The 26,865-nt window shown below is 34.8% G+C and overlaps 1 protein-coding gene and 1 long non-coding RNA gene across 2 annotated transcripts in view; one reads left to right on the top strand and one right to left on the bottom strand.

Moving 5' to 3' along the window:
• Positions 1–21,610, top strand: LOC122137055. Its single transcript, XR_006154559.1, has 4 exons — positions 1–677; positions 1,219–1,313; positions 17,817–17,915; positions 20,860–21,610. It is a non-coding gene; the product is annotated as an uncharacterized LOC122137055 (long non-coding RNA).
• Positions 14,685–26,865, bottom strand: part of LOC109073315 (potassium voltage-gated channel subfamily A member 1-like) — a 36,180-nt gene continuing 23,999 nt past the window's right edge. The window contains exon 2 of the mRNA XM_042722392.1: positions 14,685–15,352. The gene's annotated coding sequence lies outside the window, so the exon portion shown is untranslated. The remainder of the gene's footprint in view (positions 15,353–26,865) is intronic.

The raw sequence follows: 26,865 nt of genomic DNA, 5'->3' as shown, positions 1-26,865 counted from the left end.
GCCATTCAACATTACAGTATAATTGAGAGCTATCAATTTTAAAATTTATTAAAAAATAACAGCTTCTTATTTAAGTGAAAAATCAATCTTAACATAATCCCATTAAAATGAATGTCACATTTACCCGTGCCCTTCAGCAAGTAGGAAATATACAGAAATAGAATAAAGTTTCAAACACTAAATTCTAAATTAAACATAGATGAATCCTTAAAGCTACAAAAGTTATTTAATCTTTTTTCTTTTGTTCTTTGATTAACAGACATCACAGCAGCTCGGTTATTAGGTTATTTGACTGCTATTACTTTAAGAGCTGTTGATCTGACATGCATGTTCGTAGTTTCATTCACACTTTAACATGAAATGATACAGTCTACAGTGCACGCCGCTGCATTTGTGTGTGCAATTGAAGAGCATGCATTACAAGCACAGTATAATGGCTGACAGGACAAAACCTGACAAAATCTCATCTGACTGCAGTTCACTGTCGTTCTACTGAAGCTCCCTCATCACATCACCTATACAATTTCCGCACCCGTTTGACTAACACCTGTCACTGAGGTGAAGTGGAGTGTGTGTCTGAAAAGTCTCCTGTTTGATGTGTTGGTAAAGAAGAAGTTATGTTGTTGTTTGGGAAATGTAGCCCCGCTTGTTGCTGATTGAATCCTGCCTTGAGCAGTGTGAGTAGAACCAGTCACACTCAGACATGATATTCTATTTTTTTTTTTTTTGGAACATTTGGATAAAAGCTTCTAGTAAACGTTACATGACAAAATGAACAATATAAGTACTGTATAGTTTACACAAAGACTTATTCTCTTTATAAAATGTATTTATCATCTATATAAGTTTAATGACACAATCAAGTTTATGCACATCATTTGCTTTAAAGTATTATTTTTTTAGGTTTAAAGGCATAATTTACCTGTTATGTTTTGTTCACATTTTATATGAAATTGTGTGGCTATTTCCCCCTGTGGAACACAAAAAGAATATATCATTTCACTACAGCCTGGCCAAGGCTGCCATTGTGATGTACGTATTTTTACTGAACACTGATTATTTCCATATTATGTCCAGCTTTTTGAATGAAGAGCAAACAAAGTCCACATGGAAATCACCCAAAGAGTCTACAAACATTTAGCTTCCAAGAAAAAGGTTTGCATGAAAGTCAATGCATAAAAATATGTGTAGGGTCATTCATTTCATCTGTTGTTTCAGGTGACTGCTGGAATCTGTTTCTATGGTGATTTAGGAGGATCCTGTCCTTTTTGAAATTTTGTGTACTTACAAGCTGACCGTATTGTTTTTCTCAGGTGAGTGCTTCTTTATTTTATTTATTTATTTTACATTGTATATGCAGTATTGTGCAAAATACTTTTGAGATTATTCACCAAATATAATCTCCCAACATTCTTTTTGCTGTTAATTGTAATAATCCAATAAGTTTTGTATGCACAAGGTGTCCTACAACAGATAGCATGTTCCACAGAAATCTGATCTCACCATGACTAAATTCATCTGGGACAGAGAAAAAAAAGATTAAATACATGTGTGCTATCAACATCTGCAATATAAAATCTACAAGAAAAAAGCATAGTAAAGGGTAATACTATTCATGCTACAAAACAGTGTTTTATGATTACAATAATAAATTAAAATAATGATAAATATCAGTTTGTAATATCAAACAGTGTAACATTTTTATACAGCTAAAATATCTATAAGTGGCTTGTACATTCAAGTACACCCAGCTCTTACAGTGTTAAATGTAAGGTGGATGAAAAGTCTACACACCCTTGTTAAAATTTCAGAATTTTCAGATTTAAAAAAATACATGTAAAAAAAAAATGTCTTGTGTGAAATAGTTGTTGCTTTGTTCATTTTGTTAGGTCAATTTGGTTCTTGTTAGTTTGATGCTTTGGTTTGATTTTTATTTTTTTTTAACCTTTTTCTTTTCTTATTGTTAATTTGTGTGTGAACTGATCTCTTCTTTTTTTGGGTTCAAATGAAAACCTATTTGTAATATATATATATATATATATATATATATATATATATATATATATATATATATATATATATATATTAAACTGTAAAAATATACAAAATTACTGGAATTCACTATTATGGATAGTGTCCCTTCTCTGTTGTGGAAAACACAGGTTTTCGTTGTCTCACAGTACATCTGGAACTGCAGTTTAGTTTGCCATTTAGAAAATACAATCACTACAACTTGTAGTTCATGACAAGCTTCTGTCACAACAGAGCATGAGCTCAAAAGATTTTGGGGCACTTTAGACATTCTCAATCATCATACTGATGTTTTGAGGAAATTCAACTAAATTTTCAAACATTCTCAGACAGAAGTGGTCTTTATAGGTCTTTGCTGTAGAACACAAACACACACACAAATAAAACAATTTACTCAACTCATCATCCAAAGACAGGTAATACACAAACACACAAGATGTAATTTATTCCCACTGAACCTGATGTAATACAACAGAATATATGATTTTAATTATATAGCTTTATAAACATACATAGCACAAGTGCAGAATAACAATGTACAATAATAATTAAAAAAAAGTGAGTGACGTGACATACAGCCAAGTATGGTGACCCATACTCAGAATTCGTGCTCTGCATTTAACCCATCCAAAGTGCACACACACGGTCAGGTGCGGGTTGTTTATACATTGACCCGCGAATCACTGCCAGCCAGACCATGGTTTCCTTTGTTACTGAGACTTCTGACTTTCCCCAAGGAAGGACCTGTTTTCCCAGCTGGAGAGCAGCATCTGGCATACAGATCCAGTTCATCTGCATCTTTGGGTCTGGTCAGTGGGTTAAATCCTTCTCTGGAGCATTGTGACCCTGTTGTTATACTCCAACACAAGGGTTTCATAGACAGGTCTATGGCAGATCTGCGTTTCACATTGGAGGCTTTTTCTACACAGTGTGTGAAACATGGGATCACTCCAGCAACATGTGACATTCCGAGCATTTTAAATTACTATAGAAGGGCATAATATATAGCATAATCAATTTTCTGTCCTTTGGGAAACAACCTAAAAAGAAAATCCAAAAGGATTTCCTGGAACTGTGGTTCATATCCATATGTCCTCACTGGCCTCATGAATTGACTGGTTCAATATCAAAGAAAAAAAACTCACAAATAGAAAGTGAATCATCTTTAAAATGTTGGTGCTACAGGTTTACTTAAGAAAGGTCTTTCATTGAACCAGTTAAGTGTATCTATAAAACAGTAAATTAGGGCTGTCAGTTTAACGCTTAACTTAATTAATTAGTTATGAAAAATAACACTGGCCCTGCCCTCAGACCTGTACATCATCTTGTATTTCATACAGTTGACAGTTGTCAAATTTGATGCAGGGCAACAACTCCATAAATGCAGTTATGCCCTAAAATTATTACATTTACATTTACATTTAGTCATTTAGCAGACGCTTTTATCCAAAGTGACTTACAAATGAGGACAATGGAAGCAATCAAAAACAACAAAAGAGCAATGATATAGATCATGTGTTATCATGACTATGTACAGCATTACACAGTATACGTAGCAAGGGCTTTTAAATAATATAATAAATAAAAAGAAAACAGATAGAATAGAAAAAGAATAGAGCAAGCTAGTGTTAGAGGTCTTTTTTTATAATTGTATAATAAATGAAAAGAAAATAGATAGAATACAAAAAGATTAGAAAGGTAATTACATTTTTTTTTTTAAATAGAATTAGAATAGTGAGTGCAAAAGTTAGAGGGTCAAATAAAGATGGAAGAGATGTGTTTTAAGCCGATTCTTGAAGATGGCTAAGGACTCAGGTGCTCGGATTGAGTTGGGCAGGTCATTCCACCAGGAGGGAACATTTAATTTAAAAGTCCGTAAAAGTGACTTAGTGCTTCTTTGGGATGGCAGAATCAAGCGATGTTCACTTGCAGAACCCAAGCTTCTAGAGGGCACATAAGTCTGAAGTAATGAATTTAGGTAAAGGGGTGCAGAGCCAGTGGTGGTTTTGTATGCAAACATCAATGCCTTGAATTTTATGCGAGCAGCTATTGGTAGCCAGTGCAAATTGATAAATAGAGGTGTGACGTGTATTCTTTTCGGCTCATTAAAAATTAATCTTGCTGCCGCGTTCTGGATTAATTGTAAAGGGTTGATAGAACTGGCTGGAAGACCTGCCAAGAGAGCATTGCAATAGTCTAGCCTGGACAGAACAAGAGCTCGAACAAGGAGTTGTGCAGCATGTTCGGAAAGAAAGGGCCTGATCTTCTTAATGTTGAATAAAGCAAAACTGCAGAAACGGACAGTTTTAGCAATGTGGTCTGAGAAAGTTAGCTGATCATCAATCATAACTCCAAGGTTTCTGGCTGTTTTTGAAGGAGTTATGGTAGATGTGCCTAACTTGATGGTGAAATTGTGATGAAAACGATGGGTTTGCTGGAACCACAAGCAGTTCTGTCTTGGCAAGGTTGAGTTGAAGGTGATGGTCCTTCATCCAGCGAGAAATGTCTGTTAGACAAGCTGAGATGCGAGCAGCTACCGATGGATCATCAGGATGGAATGAGAGGTAGAGTTGAGTGTCATCAGCATAGCAATGGTATGAAAAGGCATGTTTCTGAATGACAGAACCTAATGATGCCATGTAGACAGAGAAGAGAAGTGGTCCAAGAACTGAGCCCCGAGGCACCCCAGTAGTTAGATGTTGCGACTTGGACACGTCACCTCTCCAAGATTACTTTGAAGGACATATCTGATAGTTAAGACTCATAACACAGGAGTGCGGTTCCTGAGATGCCCTTTGTCAGTAGGGTTGACAGGAGGATCTGGTGGTTAACAATGTCAAAAGCAGCAGATAGATCAAGCAAGATAAGTATTGAAGATTTGGATTCCGCTCTTGCCAGTCTTAGGGCTTCAACTACTGAGAGCAAGGCAGTCTCAGTTGAATGTCCACTTCTGAAGCCAGATTGGTTGCTGTCAAGGAGGTTGTTCTGTGTGAGAAAGGTAGAGACTTGGTTGAAAACAGCTCGTTCAAGTGTTTTTGCAATGAAAGGAAGAAGGGAAAACCGGTCTGTAGTTCTCTAAAATAGGTGGGTTGAGGGTGGGTTTCTTAAGGAGTGGAGTTATACGAGCCTGTCTAAATGGTGAGGGGAAAACACCTGTATGAAGGGATGTGTTGATGTGAGTGAGTGCAGGTACAACTGCAGGAGAAATGGCTTGAAGGAGATGAGATGGAATAGGATCAAGTGGACAAGTAGTAGGATGATTAGAAAGGATGAGTTTGGAGACTTCTGCCTCAGAGAGTGAAGAGAAGGATGTGAATGAGTGTAAATTTGTTTGTGAGATGTGCTTGATGGATTGTGGTGTGGAAAATTGTGCACTGATGTTTTAAATTTTATTAATGAAAAACGTGGCAAAGTCGTCAGCTATTAGAGATGAAGCAGGAGGGGGAGGAGGAGGAGAGAGGAAAATGTTTTAAAAAGCATGCGAGAGTTAGACGAATTGTTAATTTTGTTTGTCTTTTTAGCAGTGGAGACATTAGCAGAAAAGGAAGAGAGGAGTGACTGATACACATTAAGGTCAGTAGTATATTTGGATTTGCGCCACAACCTTTCACCAGCTCTAAGCTTAGAACGGTGTTCGCGTAGAACATCAGATAACCAAGGGGCTGAAGGGGTGGTACGGGCTGGCCTGGAAGACAAGGGGCAAACGGTGTCTAAACAAGATGTAAGAGTGGAGCAGAAAGTATAAGTAGCACTGTTAGCGTCAAAAGATGCTAACAGTTTAGGGGAAGGAAGCGAAGATGAAACCATTGCAGATAGCCGGGAGGGTGAGAGTGAGCGTAGGTTACGTCGAAAGATGACATGTGGAGGGGTAAATGATGTGTCAGGAACCATGTTGAGGTTAAGAGTGAGGAGGAAGTGATCTGACGTATGCAGTGGAGTAACCAGTACATGATCAGTGGAGCAGTGTCGTGTGTAAATAAGGTCCAGTTGGTTGCCTGATTTGTGAGTAGCAGTAGTTGACACTCGGTTGAGATCAAAAGAGGCAAGCAGAGTGTGGAAGTCAGCAGATAGAGGTTTATCTAGGTGGATGTTGAAATCCTCCAAGCATAACTAGGGGAGTACCATCCTCAGGAAAGGTTGAGAGCAGCACATCTAATTCATCCAAAAAGTTACCTAGTGGTCCTGGGGGTCGATAGACAACTACAAAATGTATTTTAAGAGGGTAGGTAACAGTAACGGAATGAGATTCAAAGGAACTGTTGATACCTAAAGATGGTAAATGATTAAATTTCCAATCATTAGAGATGAGCAGACCAGTACCTCCACCTCTTCCAATCAAACAAGGGGAGTGGGAAAATGAGAAATTATTGGAGAGGGCTGCAGGTGTAGCAGTGTCCTCTGGTTTGATCCAGGTCTCTGTCAGGGCCATGAGATTTAACTTTGAATGACTTATAAAAGAAGTAATGAAATCGGCTTTGTTTACAGCAGACTGGCAATTCCAGAGACCAATAGAAAAAGATAGTGTATTAGCAGACATAGGCAGAGTGTGCAGGTTGTTAGGATTGCGCTGCCTACATTGTGTGATGCGTGGTTTGCGAGTGGTAGTGATAGTAGGGATCTGGAAACACATAGTAAGAATTAGTTATACAAACTGAAACAGAAGTGAAACAAGTAGAAGGAAAAAGGAGTAATCAAAACAATACTTATATCCCTTGCAGGTGTCCCTGCCCGGTGGAGTCGCACGGTAGAGTCGATGGTCTTTACACTCTTCGGTCTTCACACGAGGAGGGCTTAACAGGAGGGCTGCCGCGACCACTGCCGCGGTTTACTAACCTTTTTTGTATACCCGTCAGACAAAACGGAAATTGAATTCAGCTGAACACACTTTACTGTTTATCACAACAAAGGTCTAAGCAAGCGCACGACTCTGACAACGTATGCGATAGAGTACGAGACCAAACGCAGCACGTCTCAACACAGTAAACAAACAATCGTTTCCTAGCAACGACAACTGCGCTATACACTAAGGAGACAAAAAATAAATACACTTACAATCTGCTTTTAACTTCCGCTGATTTAACTGCTTCTCTCAAAGGGTATTTCTGTATACTGTCTTTTGCTAGCGATTGAACACACTTTACTGTTTATCACAACAAAGGTCTAAGCAAGCACACGACACTGACAACGTATGCGATAGAGTACGAGACCAAACGCAGCACTTCTCAACACAGTAAACAAACAAGCGTTTCCTAGCAACGACATTATGCCCAAGATATTGGTGCAAAAATGCCCCTTTATGAGTTTTTGTCTCATACTGTACTTACATCATACGATAAGCAAAAGCCTATCACACGAGCAGCCAGAGCAATATTAGACGAGTGTCCGAATACCAGGAGTGCAAATGTGATTTTATACTACAGTTCAGTAAATAAGTTGATATTGCATTATATTTTAAACACAATATTTTGTGTTTCTGCTCAATTTTGCAAAGAATATATTACCTTTAAAGCCATAGCAGAATTGTTGTGCATCTCTGAGCAACACAGTTTAGTTTCCTAATGAATCCACGTTTTGAACGAATCATTTGAACCAATGATTCAAAGGCCCATTCATAAAGAGAGCCATTTACTGAATTCCTGAATGAATCAGCCTTTTGAATCGAATGACTCATTTACCGCCACCTGCTGGCAGATTTAGTTTCTTATTTGGAGTATCATTTCATAATAATAATAATAATAATAATAACATTAAAAGGATAGTTTATATATTCAAAATAAATTCTGTCATTTACGCACCCCTCATGTCGTTTCAAACCTTTCTTTCGTGGAACAAAAGACTGTTGGTAACAAAGCTGTTTTGGTAAATGACTTTCATTGTAAGAAAAAAAATACTAAGATGTTTCTCAAAGTTACTTCTTTTATGTTCCATAGTTTGTGTAATAAATTTGATGTTGAATCATATAATTAAAATATTTCTTTCTAAAGCTTCTCAACTATACTTCTCAACTATATTTCTCTTACTTCTCAACTATACATTTATGCTGTGTTTTTGTGGATATTTGGTAGTTTTTTACCTATTTATTGCACAATTACTCAACTACGCCATAAATTGGCTTATGAAAAATGTATATTTTTATGAAAAAAATCACTTAAATGATTACCTAAATTAAATATAACAGGTTTCTGGATATTAGCCCAAGTTTTAGGGATAGAATACTGTCATCTGCAGGTTAGAGGAAAAACTTTAGGAATTACAGTTAAAGAAAGTGCAATGACCAAATATATCCAGCAGAGGTCCATTCAGTTCAGTTTCAAGTAAATTTTTCTTCATGTTTCAACTTCTCCTCGCAACTTTATGATATATATTTTGTGAATATATATTTAGATATTCTAAAATATATATTAAAAATCTATATTTTTGTCAAATGTTAGAATTTGTTGTTGTTGATGTCTTTTGAATTGTCTGCTTATTCAAATTATGTTACATGAATTTGCAGAAATGTCCCTCTCTCCCTCTCTCCCTCTCTCTCTCTCTCTGTGTGTGGTGTATGTTATGTCTACCCCTTCACATTGTTGTGCATTTGTGTCTTGGGCATTTTATTTGCCAAAATCTAAAGCATGCCCTGGAAACCTATGACACTCCGGCGTGTGTGTGTGTGAGTTAGTGAGTGAGTGAGTGAACATGCTTGTTCCATGTTGCATTTGTGCTCTTGTACCAGTCCTTCATTGATGAGTGGAAATTTTCATATTTATGCCAGATTTGCTGATTTTATATGCCAATTTCTATAAAAATGCTCTCTATTGCAGTCACACAAATGTGTGTGTTTGTGTGTGTGTGCATGAGATAGAATGTTCGTTCCAATTTGCGCTTGTGCTCTAGATCCAGGCCTTTACAAAAATGTAAAACATTCTAGATTTTTACTGGGTTTATTACTTTTTTTGACAAATGAAAAATAATAATAATTATAATAATAATCACTATATACTTCCATTCATTTTCAACGTGGGCTTAATCTGACCCCAAGGACATTAAACTGGATTTTTTTTTTTTTTTTTTTTTTTTTTTTTTTTTTTTTGCTACAGGGAAAAAACTTTTAAAAAGGGAACACTTTTAAAAAATGAAGGAAAATTCAAATGAACCCCAAGAGCTGATTAAGAATATACTGCCAGTGGGGGAAAAATGGCCACATTTTTGTCCATATCATACCTCCAGGCAAAAAAAAAAAAAAAAAAAAAAAAAAAAAAAAAAAAAAACGTGGGGTAAAGGAAAGGTAAGTAGGGAAGGAAAGGTGAAACCATTCTTGACTGCACACTAGTTTGTGATTTAATGCAAATGGTGGAATGCTATGTTTCCTCCCACTGGTTTCCCTTCTGCTTCTGGCACCAGTTGTTGGTGGAGGTCAGCTAAAAACAAGAGGTGGCACTTAGTGTTGTAAGGACCAATCTGGCATTTCTGCAGGACCAAACCATAACATGAGATTCCAGCACACATTGTAATATTTTCTCCTCTCTGGCATATCAGTGGCGGCCCCTTTTCCAATTACATTTTTTTTTTCACCATTGATGTGCTTTTGCCAGGTTAAACCCTGACTCAACTACATGATTTTATGTGGGGTCTGATTACCCCCACTCTATGACACTCTGTAAGAAATCAAACACAGGATGTGTGAGTGAGTTTCAGGTTGCAGGTACTGTAACCAATGTTTACATGTAAAGCAGCATATGAAAAACTCTCTCATCCTCATAATCCTTGATGGCATTTACCTGCTAGAATGATCAAACATTAGCATAGGCTAAATGGTACAGTCAGTGTTTGGGTTCCTCTAGTCAAGAGTGTAGTTAAAGCTTGATTGATCTGATCTTAATTTGAATTTTATACCCCACAGATTAACGAAACAGCCCTACATGTGTGGCTCTTCAGCAATCATTGTTTTATGTTCCCTGAGATCAACATACATTCTGATTTTTCTAGTTCAATTCTTTTGTTATGTAATTCTTTTGTTTTGTTATTTGATTGTTATGTCTTTTGATATTTATTTTCTGGGTCCTAATGTTAAAGGGATAGTTCAACCAAAAATTAAAATGAGTAAAATAACTAAATATTTTTAAATGATTAAAATACAAATTAAAATCATTTACTCACCCACATGTTGCTCCAAACCTGTCTTTGATTTGCGGTCAAGTACTTCACCTGTCTCTCTCTACTTCCACTCTAGGATAAAGGCATTACTATGGAGCGAATTTTGTGACAATATTCATCAAACAAATCCAGCATTTTGCAAATAAACACAATTTGCTTTGCAAAGAAATACTTGACTTTCAAACAAACGCAAAGTGATTTGCAAATACAAAATTCTATTTGAGAGAAAATGTAGAGGTATGGACAAATATCTTTATAGTGTGTTACAACTGTGAGACTCATTTGCATTTTTATGAGGAATCTTGGTTTGATTTTCTCAGAAATGCATGCAGGCAGATTTTCTCACATGCGTCAAGTTGGATTTTCTCAGAAATGCAATTGAGCATGTTTATTTTCCAAAAAAAAACAGATGATGGCGCTGTTGGTCAATTTACGCTAGTCTCCTGAGATCCGAAACATCTGTTTACCATTTCAGACCAATATGAGAAGATATCCTCGCTGTCCAGAGTGTGTCTTCACCCGTGTAGCGCACCAACATCCACCGGGCAGAAAAAAAGAAAGTAGGCTAAATTCTATATGAAGCTTGACGTTTTGATGGCATTTTCGGGGGCATCTACATGCTTACCTGGCTGACCTCAGATCATTAACATGTGAACAGAGCGCTAGCGATAATGAGGTGAAACAGGAGAATCTTTACCTCTCCTTACTTTTATACGGATTATATAATCAGAGTATACTTGTTTTCAATTTGAATTGGTTTTAAAATTAGACATTTTAGGCTTTCTACACATAGATGTACCATGTATGTGAGGCACATATTCACTGAGATTCAGGTTTTTTTAATTCAAGAAAGTTCCCAGAGACTGAGACGGCAGAGAGTGCGCCCTGTTTGTTTTCTTTATTTTACAAAAGTACATTGTTTTGTTGACTATGCACAAATAAACGCAGACCCTTTGCAGTTTCAAATGATGCCATTCTCGTATCTGTAATTTAAATTATTTTTGTGGTCATCAACAAAACAGGACAAAATGCACCGGCACGGTCTTCGACCCCAAAGATTAGTATCTAATCATTACATTATCCTTCTGAAATACTGGTAAACCACTATTTATTAAAATGCTGAATTTAGTATTATATCAGCGTGAACTTGATCTTTCTCCCAAATTCACAGGACAAGAGTGACACCATAAGATAAATATTCATCATGTTGCTTATCTAAAAAATACATAATTATTTTAGACACAAATGAATGCACAGTGTGAAAAACATTTAAAAAGTTTTAGATATTGTAATAAATAATGTGATTTGCTTCAAAAATTTTTATTAATAATTAATGACCTCTTGGGTGATATTGCTATATCTGATACTAAATTAAATTGTCTAAGCTTTCATTTTTGGTACACAATATTTTTGTTATACATTGAACAATTTTATCAACATGTATATATTCTATATCCCGTGATCCTACAGAGGATACGAGGTATGGAGAATGGATCAGTTTTTATAGGGAAAGACCGCCTAGTTAAATGTTTAGCCATGTCACGACTGATTTTTGAACTAATCAATCATGTTACCAACTTTACAGCCCTGTTTGTGAATTTCACTGACACTAGTAGGGTCGCTTTGTGAAAACATCTAAATGGTTAATTATATAGTAAGACAGAAACTCACCTGTTCCCCACTCATCTTGGTCTGCTGTATTCCTTGAAAAGGTAAACAGGTGTTTCAGGTCTCAGGGGACTAACATAAATTGACGGACAGCACCATCTGCTGTTTTTGGAAAAGATAGTTGCTCAATTGCATTTGTGAGAAAATCTGCTTTAACGCATGTGGGAATATCTGCCTGCATGCATTTGTGAGAAAAAATCAAGCCAAGTTTCCTCACAAATGAGTCTCACAGTTGTAACGCACACTACATATATTTGTCCATACCTCTACATTTTCTCTCAAGTAGAGTTTTGCATTTGCAAATCACTTTGCGTTTGTTTGAAAGTTGAGTTTTTACTTGCAAAGCAGATTTTGTTTATTTACAATACGCTGGATTTGTTTGATGAATATTGGCACAAAATTCGCTCCATACATTAAAAATAATCTTCCCTATATACCAGCACCCCAAAACAATGTGGTTGGACATGTGTCCTTTTGTGAAGCTCGAATTATTTGAGGAAATTTAAATAGCAGCAGCCGTTTTCAACCCTTCTGAGCTATACATACTTAAAAGAGCAATTAATTGTGGTCCTCACTTACAAAACCAAATGATATAAATACAGATAAAAAAAAATCCACATTACTTGATTGAATTTGACTCAACTTACTCAGAATATTGAGAATGTCATCAAATGGCATCATTTGGCATCAAATGAATATCTGTAAATCAATCATGTCATATATAGGATAGTAACAACAACAATAACTCTTAAACATTATTATTAAGTATAAAGAAAAATAACAATAATAATTAATAATAATTTAATCTAACATATAAACATATACTGTATATACTATGTTCATTTGGTTTGATAGCTTTGTTCTGGGTTTTAGGTAAAATGCTTCAGTTTCTGCTTCTAAGCTCTATTCAGTGACAGGATGAAAAATTTGACATTTTTGACAGTGTTCTTTACGACAATAACAAATATGACATTTTTAACTGTAGCTCAGTGAGATTTTTTTTTTTTCTTAACAGAAAAAAATAAGCAAAACTTGATTTAGAAGTGTGTGTAAAGTAACAAATAAGTCACTGTTTATATAGACATGACTGTAAATGAGATTAGTTTGGTCCTGCATCTTTATAAAATACAGTACAATTTCATACCCGTACATGTATTCAGAGGCTTTTTTCCCAACAATATTCCCCTCTAATGTGTTAATGTGATACTGTAGCCAAAGTCCAAAATGAACTGTCTGTCAATGATCCACATCATACTATATAAGAGATGAATCTTAATCTTTCAGTGAAACTGTGCCTGTCCAAAAAAAAAAAAAAAAACATGATTTAGTCATTTTTTCATTAAGGTGGTTTAATATTGGAAATATTGTACATATGTGTCACAACATACTGTACACATCAGAAAATGAAGAGAGAGAAAAACAAGCATCCTAGATAAACTTCTGTTAGAGTCTCAAGTTCGCAACAGATGACGTACTGTATCCATAGTAGCCACATCCAGGACATCAGCTTGAAGGGACACAAGTGTTCTCTACTGCAAGTAATTAAGCATTCAGAAATAATCCATAGTGTATTTCAAAGCCTCAGTACTATTCTCTTACAGAGACATCTATGCAGATATGCAGTAAATGGGTGCTTTTTATTCTGCTTGTTGTATTTCAAGAAACAGATCATTTTAAGACTGAATTTGGTGTTGTTTGCAGATGTAAGCATGGTATTCTCATCATGGTCGGTAGGAAAAGAAACATTTTATCAGAATTCTACAGTATAGTCCATTTTGAAAGGTCCTATGTGTGGGAATATAGAACGCATTTTAAAGCATGTCAGAAGCAGCATTTAAGTCATTGAAAAAAAAAAACTATTTTATATATTATATATATATATATATATATATATATATATATATATATATATATATATATATATATATATATATATATTAGTACAAAAGGTAATAGCTGACAGTAAGGGTCACATAGTTAACATGAGCAACACAGTTGACACAACCAAACATCATTTAGTTTGTAGATTACTTTTTTTTTCAGCAACACTGAATTAATGACAAAATGTGTAGTTTTCTATGTCTATGATTAATATACTGAGTAAGATATTTGATGTTTTCTTCTTTTTTTTTTTTTTTTTGGCTGTAACTTCAGCATTAGGCCTTGCATTGCTAGTGCCTTAGACTTCACTCATGTGAAGGAAGTGAACATTTTAAATTTCCTAGTAAAGTACAATATGCTTTTATTATATGTGCATTTTGAAACCTAAACATACTGTTTGAAAAAGCACACATTAAGTAAATTAATAAAACCTGGTGATTTGAAACATGGTAATAATGATAAAAAATAATAAACAATGAATAATGATATATAAATAATGATAATATGTTTATAAATAAATACAAATTGGATCCAAATATCAAAACATGTTCTTTTCATTTGGAAAAAAAAAAGTAATATTTTGAAGAACATATTCCAAAATCAATCATATTATATACTCACTATTATTTATATAAATTAGTGCTGTCAAATGATTAATCGCGATTAATCGCATCCAAAATAAAAGTTTTTGTTTACATAATATGTGTGTGTATGCTGTATATATTTATTATGTATATATAAATACACATGCATGTATATATATTTAAGAAAAATAAGTTATGTTTATATTTTAAATATAGTATAAATTATATGATTATAAATATAAGTAAATATTATTGAAAAATATACTATATGTGTATTTATATATAATATATATATATATATATATATAATATAATATATATATATAGATATATATATATATATATATATATAATATAATATATATACATAATAAATGGACACAGTCACACACATATATTTTGTAAACAAAAACTTATTTTGGATGCGATTAATCATTTGACGGCATTAATATAAATATTTATTTCTTATATTATTACATTAGATAAGCACTCAAGTATACAGCAAATGAAATTATAGGGCATACATATGTAAGGGTGACACACAATTTCAGCAAATGCCATTCTAAACACCATCACTGTTGTTGGTGAGAGGTACTGTGGCTTTTCCCCTGTCTAAGAAAGAAGGCATTTTCTTTGCCTAGCAATATTTTATCTCTCTGTGCTCATAGGTGTCTGTTCTGTTGGAAAATAATGTTTTAGAAAACATCAGGAAAAAAGCTTTAAAAAAATATACCAACTGAACATAGTAATCCAAAATCTACTTAGACATGAACGTCACTCTAAAACAGGCTAACATTGCACAGAGTTGGATTGATTCCCTCTTAGACAATTTACGTTCTACACAAACTTCATGGCTTCAAAAACCACCTTTATTTGTCACCTGTTCAGTTCATAAAGGTGTCTGTCAGAAATGCATTATCAGTTATCATATGCTGGTCCCATACAAAAATGATTGATTCACAGGGTTTGATCAAAGGCACAGGTTTCTGCAGAGGTTTTCAGAAGATCTGAAAAATCTGTTGTCTTGATTATGGCTCCTGTTTTGGGATCTGTGACAGAGAAATATTTAAAAAGAAAAACATAATTATATTATTATCATTATCGTTTAAAGTTCTCTTTGAAATTGATTGCAGTAATAAATGTTTGTATCTTTTTTTTTCTTCCCCTGCTGGACATATAATTCTGTGTTTTCAAAATCGTCTACAGACAGCTATAAGCTGATGGCAAGTACATGACCTACAGTGGGAACTGATTTGGAACAAAGGATTTTAGCTGATGTTCACCAGTTTGTGTGTGTGTGTGTAAGAATATGAGCATTTGTGAGCATTTCTATCAGGTGAACACTTCCAGGAACTTGTTTTAATTTAAAATGACACCACCAGTGAATCCTGAAAAAGTACTTGTGTTTGCTCACATTTAGAGATATATATGTCCATCTTTACAAGAAAAAAAGAAAGAAAATATAATAATTAAAAAATAAAACAGAAGCAAGGAAGTAGCAAAAATAAACATAAGATATACATTCTGAAAACAAGTCTTATCTCATGCAATTTTGAAAAAAAAAAAAAATTGTATATTTTTATTGGTAAACATGACATTGATATTATAAAATGAAATTATTTTCTGCAGTGTAAGACTTAACAATACAGTATTCCCACTGAGCTTTGACCCATTCAACAGGCTAGCCGATGACTTCTTTCAGTGCAGATCAGTGCAATTGTGTGACGGATAAGTGCACTGACCACTACCACAATTAAAGCATTTAGTCATGGGTGTGTTGCGAGGCCACCCGAGCAGCACACACTGACGCTGAACCATCTGAAGTATTAGAGAGTGCAGCACACATCCGCTCTTGGAATCTTCCTCAAAGTTAATCTGATGGGCTGGTCGGGTAGGCAGCGGTGCCAGATGGTGGCTGTAGTTATGAATGATGCCTTGGTCTTAAGTATTAAGTTGGATCAGTGTAATCCTGCACAGCATATGCAGAAGGCCTGTGGGCCTGATCCATCAAGGACACATTTGCACACCCCAGTCACTCATTGATACACTTCTGATCTTCTTCTCCTGCATGCAGCTACATGCCTCATGTTCTCATTTATGGCCAGTCCTTTTCCTCATTTATTACTTTATCTGAAATACTTTCCTGGGTCCATCTTTATGGTTTGAAGAAACCCCCTATCACCTAAATATTAATTTTTTACTGCTTATCCTGCATATCACTGGATATTAACAGGTCAAATTAGCGCGAGAGTTCAATTACAAAACAGCGCCGATGGTCGTGGAAATTTCTGCGGGTGATTTACTGACAAAGCGCAAATTAAAGAACAAAGATGCAACATCTCATTTACATATTGACCAATACAATATACCAAATGCACTGCAAAATAGCATAGTCGAAAATAAGCAGGTGCGGTTGATCTACTTGTGACAACAGGTGCATAATATTTTAAGACATGCTTTTCTGGGTGTTAAATAATGGCGCAAATACCAGTAATTTGATGAGCGCAAACATTAGTAAATTGCGTTGCGTGACTCATTTTAATACTCTCCTCCCATAAATTTTGCATCTGAAAGGGAAACTCCTAAAAATACATATTCAATAAGGTCAGGCGCAAAAATAACTGTCTCCACGCCTTTTCAGCGCTGATTCTTCACTGCACGTCTTTAGTAAATACTGACAGTACTATTTTAATGCAAAAAGATGGTTTGTGCTGGCGAAAGCTGTTAGTAAATCTGGCCCTTAGTGTTTTAAACAGGAAAAATAAAGATGCTAGTGGGAAAGTGGGAACTCTGTGACATTTTTGAAGGTTTCAGTGGGATCCCCAAAGTTAGAGTATATTTGGATTTGTACCTAAAATTTATCATCACTTCGAAATATCTATATTTTTTATTAACGGTTGGTTAACAAACATTTGTTACATGCTTGAATAGCATATGTTACTGCAGTAACATATTTGTAATATTGCTGCTGAAAGGCTCACCAGAGCTTTCAGAGTTATTTGTGTTCTGCTGAAAGTACTTAATTTATCAAAAAAAAAAAAAAAACTTTTCTTTTGATATTTGATGGTTGTAAGGGGTGAGGAGAACAATGTCACCTTTTTGTGCCCAGCTTCTGAAAATGTGTATTATTGCTTTCATAGAATGAAGCTTATTGGCAGTTTATGATCAACAGATTCAAGGGTATAGGAAAATGTCAAATATAGTACCTCTTGAGTTTGGCAACCAATATGTTCTGTAAGATTTAGCACCACAAAATCATAGGCCCTATATTTGGTAGATGCCAGTTATTAATAATCCTTTCTAGCGATAATATTCACATTGTGTTTTATGCACTTAGTGAGTGTTATCCTATTTTATATCAAATCCTTTATCACAAATATTAATTTACAACAAAGCAACCCAGGCCCACACAATAGTACTGTAATGTGTTCATGTTTTATTCACTTGCTCTCAGGTCACTGAGTCTGAAGAGAACAATGTTCTCACATGCTGTCATCTCATTCATCTTCACAGAAAGAGAAATCCCTCGCTTCAGGATGAGAACAGCTGTTCCAGCTGCCAGAGGGGACCTCTTTGAAGCACTGCTCATGTGTACCACACAAGCAGTCAAAGGTGAGTGCTTTTAAGTCTACAATCTACAATAGGTGTTGCAAACTATGATTGAAGAATTTCTCACAATATTTGCATTGAAGACATGACATTGTCATGATACAGCAACAAATCCTTTGCTACATCACTAGCTAAATAGTTTCAGACCATAGACGAAGACAAAATAGACATTTATAAAATAATATGGTCAGTTTTGATTGCATTTAAGTGCCTCTTTTACGTAAATTGCAAACAATCTCAGATTTTAATATAAATGGGTCAAAAATATCTATTTAAATATCACACAGGTAATATTTCCTATGAGACTCTTGTATGAAGTCAAATTCTGCTTCACTGAGTATTCTAGTTAGTTTACACTGCTCCAGTGGATACATGCACATAAACCCTCTGACAACATAGAAGCCACATGTCCACCAAAAGCCCATAGCATCCACTGAGCTCCTGGCACTTTTCATCAATAGGGTAAAAAAGGCCTGAAACTCCCAAAAATGAAGTCAGAGTGTAAATAAATTAAAATTTAAATGTAAATAAATCAAAACTTCAGAGTTTGAATGCTTTCATGTAAACAACTCTGAAATTCATCAAATGAAATTTCAATGGATTGAAAAGAGAGGTATGTATACACTTGAAATAATTAGATCAACAGGGAAAAAATGCACAGTGCCATGATGCATATGTTTACATACGTGTTACATCATATGGATGTGTTTGTTTATGCAGTGATAAAGCAATAAGCATGCATTAAATTTTGTTTGGAATAGGTGTAATGCACATGTAAAAGAAAACTGAAAATTGGATTGCAACGTTTAGGGTTCATATAAACAGAACTTTCAGAATCTGAAATTGGATTGGATTCATTCCGACCGAGGAAAATTAGTGCATGTAAACATACCTAATTTAGACTTGGGTGCAGAGGTGTAAAAAGTACTCAAAAATTTTACTCAAGTGAAAGTACAAGTACTCAGTGAAAATTTTACTCAGTTAAAAGTACAAGTATCTGGTCAAAACATACTTGAGTAAAAGTAAAAAAGTACAACTTTAAGTTGTACTCAAGTATTAAAAAAGTAGAAGTACTTTTTTTTCTGACAGACATACAGAAGAATGGTTAAAGGGAGAGAACGAAAAAAATGCAATGGTACAGGTCAAACATGTATATTTAGTTCAACAACAACAATTAAAATGAAACACAGCGGAACACCAAAAAAAAAAAAAAAAAAATACAGGGAAAGGGGTTAAAAGGAAACTCCATCTTTTCCACCCTCATGCCATCCTATATGACTTTCATTTATCAGATGTACACAAACTAAGAGTTTTAGAAAAAAAAAATCATTTCTCTTTATATAATGCAAGTGTATGGGACATCCAAAAATGACACTACAAAAACTATACACAAAGTGAATATGACAGTAACTCATGCAACCCCTGTTAATGAATCACTGTCATCTTAAGAGAAATGATAGCCATATGTAAGAAAAATACAAATACCAATATTTTAATCTTGACCATCATGTTCACTTTGTGTGGTTTCTGAAGTGGTCCTGTCCCCTTGCATTATATGGACTAAAAATCTTTGCTTGTGTTCATGTGAAGAAAGAAAGTCATAAACATCTGGGATGACAGAGGTTCAGTAAATGGTGACAGAATTTTCATTTTTGGCTGAACTATCCCTTTGAAGAGCAAGATGTGATGGAGAGGCTAGAAATATATTCCAGACAGAATACAAGAATGTGTTGAATTAATGAGGAGAGTCATATAATTAAAACATACAACATTAACATTTTTAAAGGCCACTTTATTTGTGTTGTCTATTCAACGTCACTGTCTAAAAGGACAATTAATCTTTTAAATGTGTATTTGGGGCATTTAGAGTTTTTTTCTTAGCAAATATTGATAAATAATTATTTGTGACTAATTAATTAATAAAAAATATTCACTGACAGTCCTAATTCCTACTTAATGTTTCATATAATGACATACTGTAAATACAACTTATCCACCACCTGGTAAGAACATCACTAAACATGAATTACAATTAATTTAGCATACAGTGTTTATATAAACACTTTTGGGAGATTTGTAACATTTAACAAAAAAAAAAAAAAAATCCCACAAAAATGTTAATTGTATTTAAATTCTCATCACTGATTTTATTCGCACTCAATTTTGTGCATTCAGCTAATATATTACATAGCTAATGGCTCTAACAAAACAGAACAAATAATGAATAAACTTTTTTTTGGGGGGGGGGGGGCGCAACTTAAAATAAAAATATAATGTACTTTTCAAGATGAAATTAAATTGTAAGTAAAAAGTACTGTTTTTTCTTCAGAAATGTAATCAAGTAAAAGTACAAGTAGTCAGTTTAAATTGTACTTGAGTAAAGTACAAATCCCCCAAAATAATACTTAAGTACAGTAATCAAGTAAAATTACTCAAGTACTTTACACCTCTGCTTGGGTAATAAGAGAAGTGGACCAAGAACCAAACCCTGAGGAACACCTCAAGAAATGAAGTAGACACATTTAAAAAATTCATGTACCAGTATAAATAACAGATTAAATTTAATTCATTCAGTAGGAGTTAGCGAGTTTGTGACTTAATATTGATTGGTAGTTTTTAATAAATGTTTATTTTCATTAAATTAAATTAAATTATTTGTTTGGTCATAATTTCTTAAAATGAGAGGGTTGAATTTTTGAGCTTGATGAATGCAGCCAACACTAAATATGTGTAAAAACTGAGATCATTGTAAGAAATTATGTGCTTCCTCTTTATTTTACTGCCATGCTGTAAAAATGTTTAAAATTATGTTAATTCCTGTATGTCAAGATTTTAAGAAATCTTCCTTTTTTTTTTTTTTTTTTTGTAATGGGAGGAACGATGTGCAGAAATGCTGCATGAAATGTCTGTAATTTATTTTAATTTATTTTTTTTGCCCCCTTTTCAGCATCAGATAGTAAACCCAGGGACCACACACGGTCTATTCAAAGAGCATTTTGCTGGGGCCAAGCTTGTCTTCAGATGGTTTACAGATAATAAGTAGCACAGTGGACCAGATTTTATGTATATGCTGGTTTGCATATACTGCATGTTGTGTTGATTTTATGAACATGACAGCTCATCTACACACAGTCCTTCCATTTGTACTTTGTCTACTGAAGTTTTGACTATATCCACTAGGTGGCACAATACAACTCTTCAAATCTTGTTTCCCAATAGTCCCCATCTGCTTCAACTGGAAACTCCACTATAAATTTGCCAGCTTAAGTATGCTGTCTGTGATGAATAGTGTCCTCTCATTTATGTATTTTCATGACTTTGTTATCGTGGTGGAGACAAAACTTATTTTGAGAAGACTGTAGAAAATAAATAAAATAAAGACATTTGATATGAATATGATTCAGAGTGCTCGGGCTCTGCCAAGCCTGTCGACTACTGCCGCCTACATGTGCCTATGGAAGGCAGATGAGCTGTGTAATCTATATTAAGATTGAAATGGCAGCGTCCACATCGACTTATTTTCCCTGGACTCTGCAGCATTAATGTAACCTCCATTTAATGATGCAAAGCAGATTAAAGATAGCTTTATGGGAAATCTCCAATGGAATGGTTGAAATTCACCTCTTTAGGATGCACGACTGAGGTCAGTATTTATTGACGTGACTTTAGGAAAAAACATTTGCATGTGATCTACATTATATGGCCTAAACTACTTCTATGGAACGTCTTTGGTATGAATTGGAAAACCATGAAATCATGGTATGTTTTTTCTGTCAATGCTGAGTTCAAAAAGGCTTGACAATACTTGGTTTCAGGAAGGTCTATAATTCTTTGAAAGGCTATCCACCAGCATTCCCATTCATCTGGGAAGAGTTGCTCAGCTGGTGAATACAGCCCTCAAAATACATGATGATGGATGATGCTGCCATCTTGGATTTTTTGTTTGTTTGTTTTTTGAGCTACTCTATAAATACCATGTGACTGATCAATCTCGACAGGGCAATTCACACTGTTGAAAGCCCTTCAAAATATCAGTATCTTCAGTATCATGAAACGAGTGATCATATATCATATCAATTATCACAAGCAGTGATTAAATAAACCAACCAGCCAGTAAAAAATAAATAAACATAAAAAAAAAATATAACATTTGATATTTAGAAACTTTTATCCAAAATAAATGTAACTACAATCAATATAAACAGATTTTTACAAAATCATATATCATACATACACGTTCACTTAGCTATTTAAATGGGGACACAGACATTCTATTGATGCATACTGTTGCATAGACGATTGTATTGCTTTTATACTGAGCTAGTTAAACGTGTAAATACTAAAACCCTAAACCCCCACAGAATTACATGTATGTATGTATATATATATATATATATATATATATATATATATATATATATATGTGTGTGTGTGTGTGTGTGTGTGTGTGTGTGTGTGTGTGTGTGTGTGTGTATGTATGAGAGAGAGACAATATTTCATGTGTGCTGTGAACTGCATGTGTGTGTATATATATATATATATATATATATATATATATATATATATATATATATATATATATATAGATAATCTCTGCTTGAAAGGGTAACATGACACACGTGTGTTCTCTGTCCAGGGTAAACAGCATGTTGTCAGGAGCCCAACTTTAGAGGTCTGGTTTGTCACTATTAGGCATGTGGTATAAATAAGCTTTGTTTGTGTGTTTTAAGATGTTGTATGTGCTTGTATGTGTTTTGGTACATGCAGTCAGAAGAGCTTGTTCAAGTGTTTTGTGTGATTGCTGTGCTGTACAGTATGTGGGTGGACTTAAGTGGAGTGGGCTTGTGTCATATCACAGCATGACATTATTCACACTGGACTCTTACTCAACCACAATGTTTTGAGTCAAACAACAAGTGTTCTAAAATAATAAATTATTTTCCTTAATATTCCATTATCAGGGATATTTGGGTACATCCTCTGGAACAAAAAATGCTTATAACAATGCAAGGCACATTTCACCCCAAAATCAAACAAAAAATTACAAATAATAAATGTTAGAAGATGATGGATTAAGATTTTTTGATTTATGTTATTATCCATCCATCCATTCATTTATTCTGGATAAACCTATGTACTCTATGATTCTGGAGCCTATCCCAGCATCTCGGGCTGTAGGCAGAGAAACATCCTGGATGGATATAATCACAATATATATTAAATAATAACAAACCTCAGAGTAATATATTAAAAGCATATCAGGCTGTAGGCAGACAAACATCCTATCATATTGGATATAATCAATCTATATATATATATATATATATATATATATATATATATATATATATATATATATATATATATATATATATGTATGTATGTATTTGTGTGTGTGTGTATAAATATAAAATATTATTAATAATGATAATAATAACAAAAACAACAAAAATAATAATAATTAACCCTCAGAGTAATATTTTAAATTCATGGGAATTTGGGGGTATTGTCTGTGCATAATTCACATTTTAAACTTTTTTATTTCAATGTTTGTTGTGTGGCTCTGAATAAAACATTTTACTGTATTAAATCTGTTGCGCACACAGTGTGTAGTTTTTGTGCAGTTCAATTCATAGCTAACTGTATTGTGAAAAATGGAAAGGATATTCATAGGCTGTCAAATCTCAATTTGGTCTTTATCTGTTTGTTGTTTTGACAGGATTGTATTCTCTCACAGACATGACTGCAACAGTAAAACCTCACAATGTCTAAATCAGAGACTGAGGTTTTTAAATTGAACTACGTAGACATGCACTGGACTTGCTCTTTATGTTCGGTGTTTATAGCTGCATAAATCTGTCTGCTCCCCAAAGGATCTACAGTAGCAACACAACTGACAAAACATAATTTGAAGTACATTTCAAGAAATATTGCTAGCAGTTTGTTGGAATATCATAGAGACTTTAGAACTTTTCAAAAGAGTCATCATACACCAAGAAATTCTAACTGCCAAGCAACACACCTAAGAAACCACATATAACCTTAAAGGGAACATGGGATGCAAAATGCACTTTTGCATGGTGTTTGCATATAAATGTGTCTTAGTGTGTGGACACAACCACCTTACAATAAAAAAAAAAAAATACATTCACTTATTTTTTTAATCCCCAAAAAACCTTAACAGTCTCAATTATCAAGTCATTTTGATTTTCTAAACAGTATGACGTAATACTGCCCAGGGATCTTCATGTATTACCATGGGTGCATCTCAATCAGCTCCTTCGCTCCCGAGTTTGTGAAACAGTAGATCGTGTGCATGAATTTGGTCACTGGTAAGTTCCCTAGCTCACATTGGAAATGTGATCACTCGAATTCCAGTGACATGACTTCGTACAATGTCAACAGACAACATAGTAGAACGTCATCGCTATAATAAATTAATTAATTAATTAACAGGTTAGACCAATCTCATTTTAATATTATTTTTCTTTTGATATTCTATGTTCTTACAACATTTTAGCCGAATATTAATTATAAATGTTTATTAGATGTTTTAGATTAGACTGCCTTTTCAAATCTTCTATCACGTGTCATTATATTTATCAAATTAGTTTGTGTGGGTATGTTTCACACTACAGAAATGTTCTGTTATTTCTGGTAAGGGAGCATAGTGAGCACGATGCGCCCTAGTTTTTACGGTGCATTGTGGGATTTTTTAGGGAGTAAACGTTCAAGGGCACTGGAAGGATTTCATGATTGAGACAGCCCTTAAAATGGCAGACTCCCTAATCAGTGCCCTGACTACTGAACAAGGGAGCTGATTGAGACACACCCCATATTTCAACCCACAGCCAGTTGTACGCCGTCCGCCATTTTCTCCACACTCGAGCAGCTGTAGTGACAACAATGTTTAGTAAGAAATGCAGGTGTTTTGTAAATTGGTGTAAAATTGAATAGTGAGTCTTCATTTTCTCCTGACATCAGAGCCACTGAGGATGAAGTGGATTAGTTTTGTTTTCGATAGCAATGCACCACCAAATACATAAAAAAAAAAAAAAAAAAATAAATTTATAAATAAAAATAAGAGAGGGGTGGGGTGAGCAGAGGGTCATTATCTGTCTGCATCCCTTCACACTGGTGTCTTTCCTTTATAATTTAAACAGGCTTGGATCACCCCACTACTTAAGAAACCCTCTCTTAACCCTTAACATTTAGAAAACTACAAACTTTGACACACTTTCCCGGAAGAAATTACAGCGCATCATCAACAGAGCATCCAAAGTTATTGGTTCACCTCTACCATCCCTTGAATCACTCTACCATAAACGGACACTACGCAGAGGCCACAAAATAATTTCTGATATCGCCCACCCTGCACACTACGCCTTCCAGCTACTGCCCTCTGGGAGGCGTTACAGGACAATCGTCTCCAGAACAACTCGCTTCAAAAACAGTTTCATCCCAATAGCAATACACTTTTTGAACTCTGAACGCTGAGGACTGTGGATTAAGCATGACCCTTTATGTATTATTATGTATTAATGTGTCTGTATGTATATGTATGTTATTTTATTTTATATGTTTATTGTTTGTTTAATGTAATGCTGGAACCTGTACCAAAGAGCTGTACTGAAAACAAATTCCACCAGCTTGGCTGTGTGGTCATTAAAATTAAAATCAAAAATCAAAAAATCAAAAACCAGTATCCCTTCCGTTCACTGAAAAAACACTTGAACAATTGTGTTCAACCAAGTCTCTGCTCTTCTCACACAGAACAACCTCCTGGACAGCAACCAATCTGGCTTCAGAAATGGACATGTCATTCAGCTGAGACCTCCCTGCTCTCGTTTGTTGAACCCCTAAGACTGGGAAGAGTGGTTTCCAAATATGCAATACTTATCTTGTGGCACAATGTATGTTATAATACAATGTGTATACACTCACTAAACAAAGAGTGGCAGCTTTTTAGTGGCTATGAGCACTCTTTGCAAGCTTTCTAGTCTATAATGCATTTAAAATGTACAACTTTGTTTTTCTGCCAAGCACACGTTGCAAAGTTTCGGGAATGACATCTGCATATTTATACAGGATTCACTCTCGAAGTAGCAGTGATTGACATGGGGATAACGGGACAAAATATTTGAAAATGTGCATTAAGACTAGAGCACTCTCACTAATTTCTAAAAGAACAATGTATATTTAAAAGCACATGTCCAGTTTTGTGAGAGCGAAGGAAATCCTCTTGCGAGTGGAGAGATTCGTCCTTGCGCATTACATGGATCACGTAACATTATGGGCTCTCGATATTTGTCATATATCACGCTATAGAAACCGCCTAAAATAAAGTATAAAGAGGAGAAGAAAGCAGCCCTAGGCAGCTGTACATGCCAGGATCCGCCACTGCCAGATGTAGTTAGAAATTTACTAAAAACAAGCCTATCACCAGACATCTGATGGGGGGCACCTGGGGTGGCTAGCCAAACTTCAGGGGGGGCGGTGCCACCCCTGACCACCACGTAGACATGCTTGGAACCGCACTCCAGTGGTTCAAGTCTTACCTCTCAGATATGTCCTTAAAAGTATCTTGGAGGGGTGTGGTGTCCAAGCCACAACATAGCTACTGGGTTGCCTCAGGGCTCAGTTCTTTGACCACTTCTCTTTTCTGTCTACATTGCATTACTAGGTTCTGTCATTCAGAAACATACATTTTCATATCAATGCTAAGCTGATGACACTCATCTCTGCCTCTTATCCCAACAATAGCTGCTCACATCTCAGCATGTCTAACAGTCATTTCTTGCTGCATGAAGAATTGCTTGTGGTTTCAGCAAACCCATTACTTCATCACAATTTCTATATCCAGCTAGGCGCATCACCATAACACCTTTTATTTACCATAACAAAATTTCACAGACCACACTGTTTGAACTGGTCCAGCAGATTTGCATTATAC

This window comes from Cyprinus carpio, chromosome B4 (assembly GCF_018340385.1).
Source record: "Cyprinus carpio isolate SPL01 chromosome B4, ASM1834038v1, whole genome shotgun sequence".
In the NCBI taxonomy this organism is placed as follows: domain Eukaryota; kingdom Metazoa; phylum Chordata; class Actinopteri; order Cypriniformes; family Cyprinidae; genus Cyprinus; species Cyprinus carpio.
Note: the sequence above shows the minus strand (reverse complement) of the source record. Positions and strands in the feature narration are given on the sequence as shown.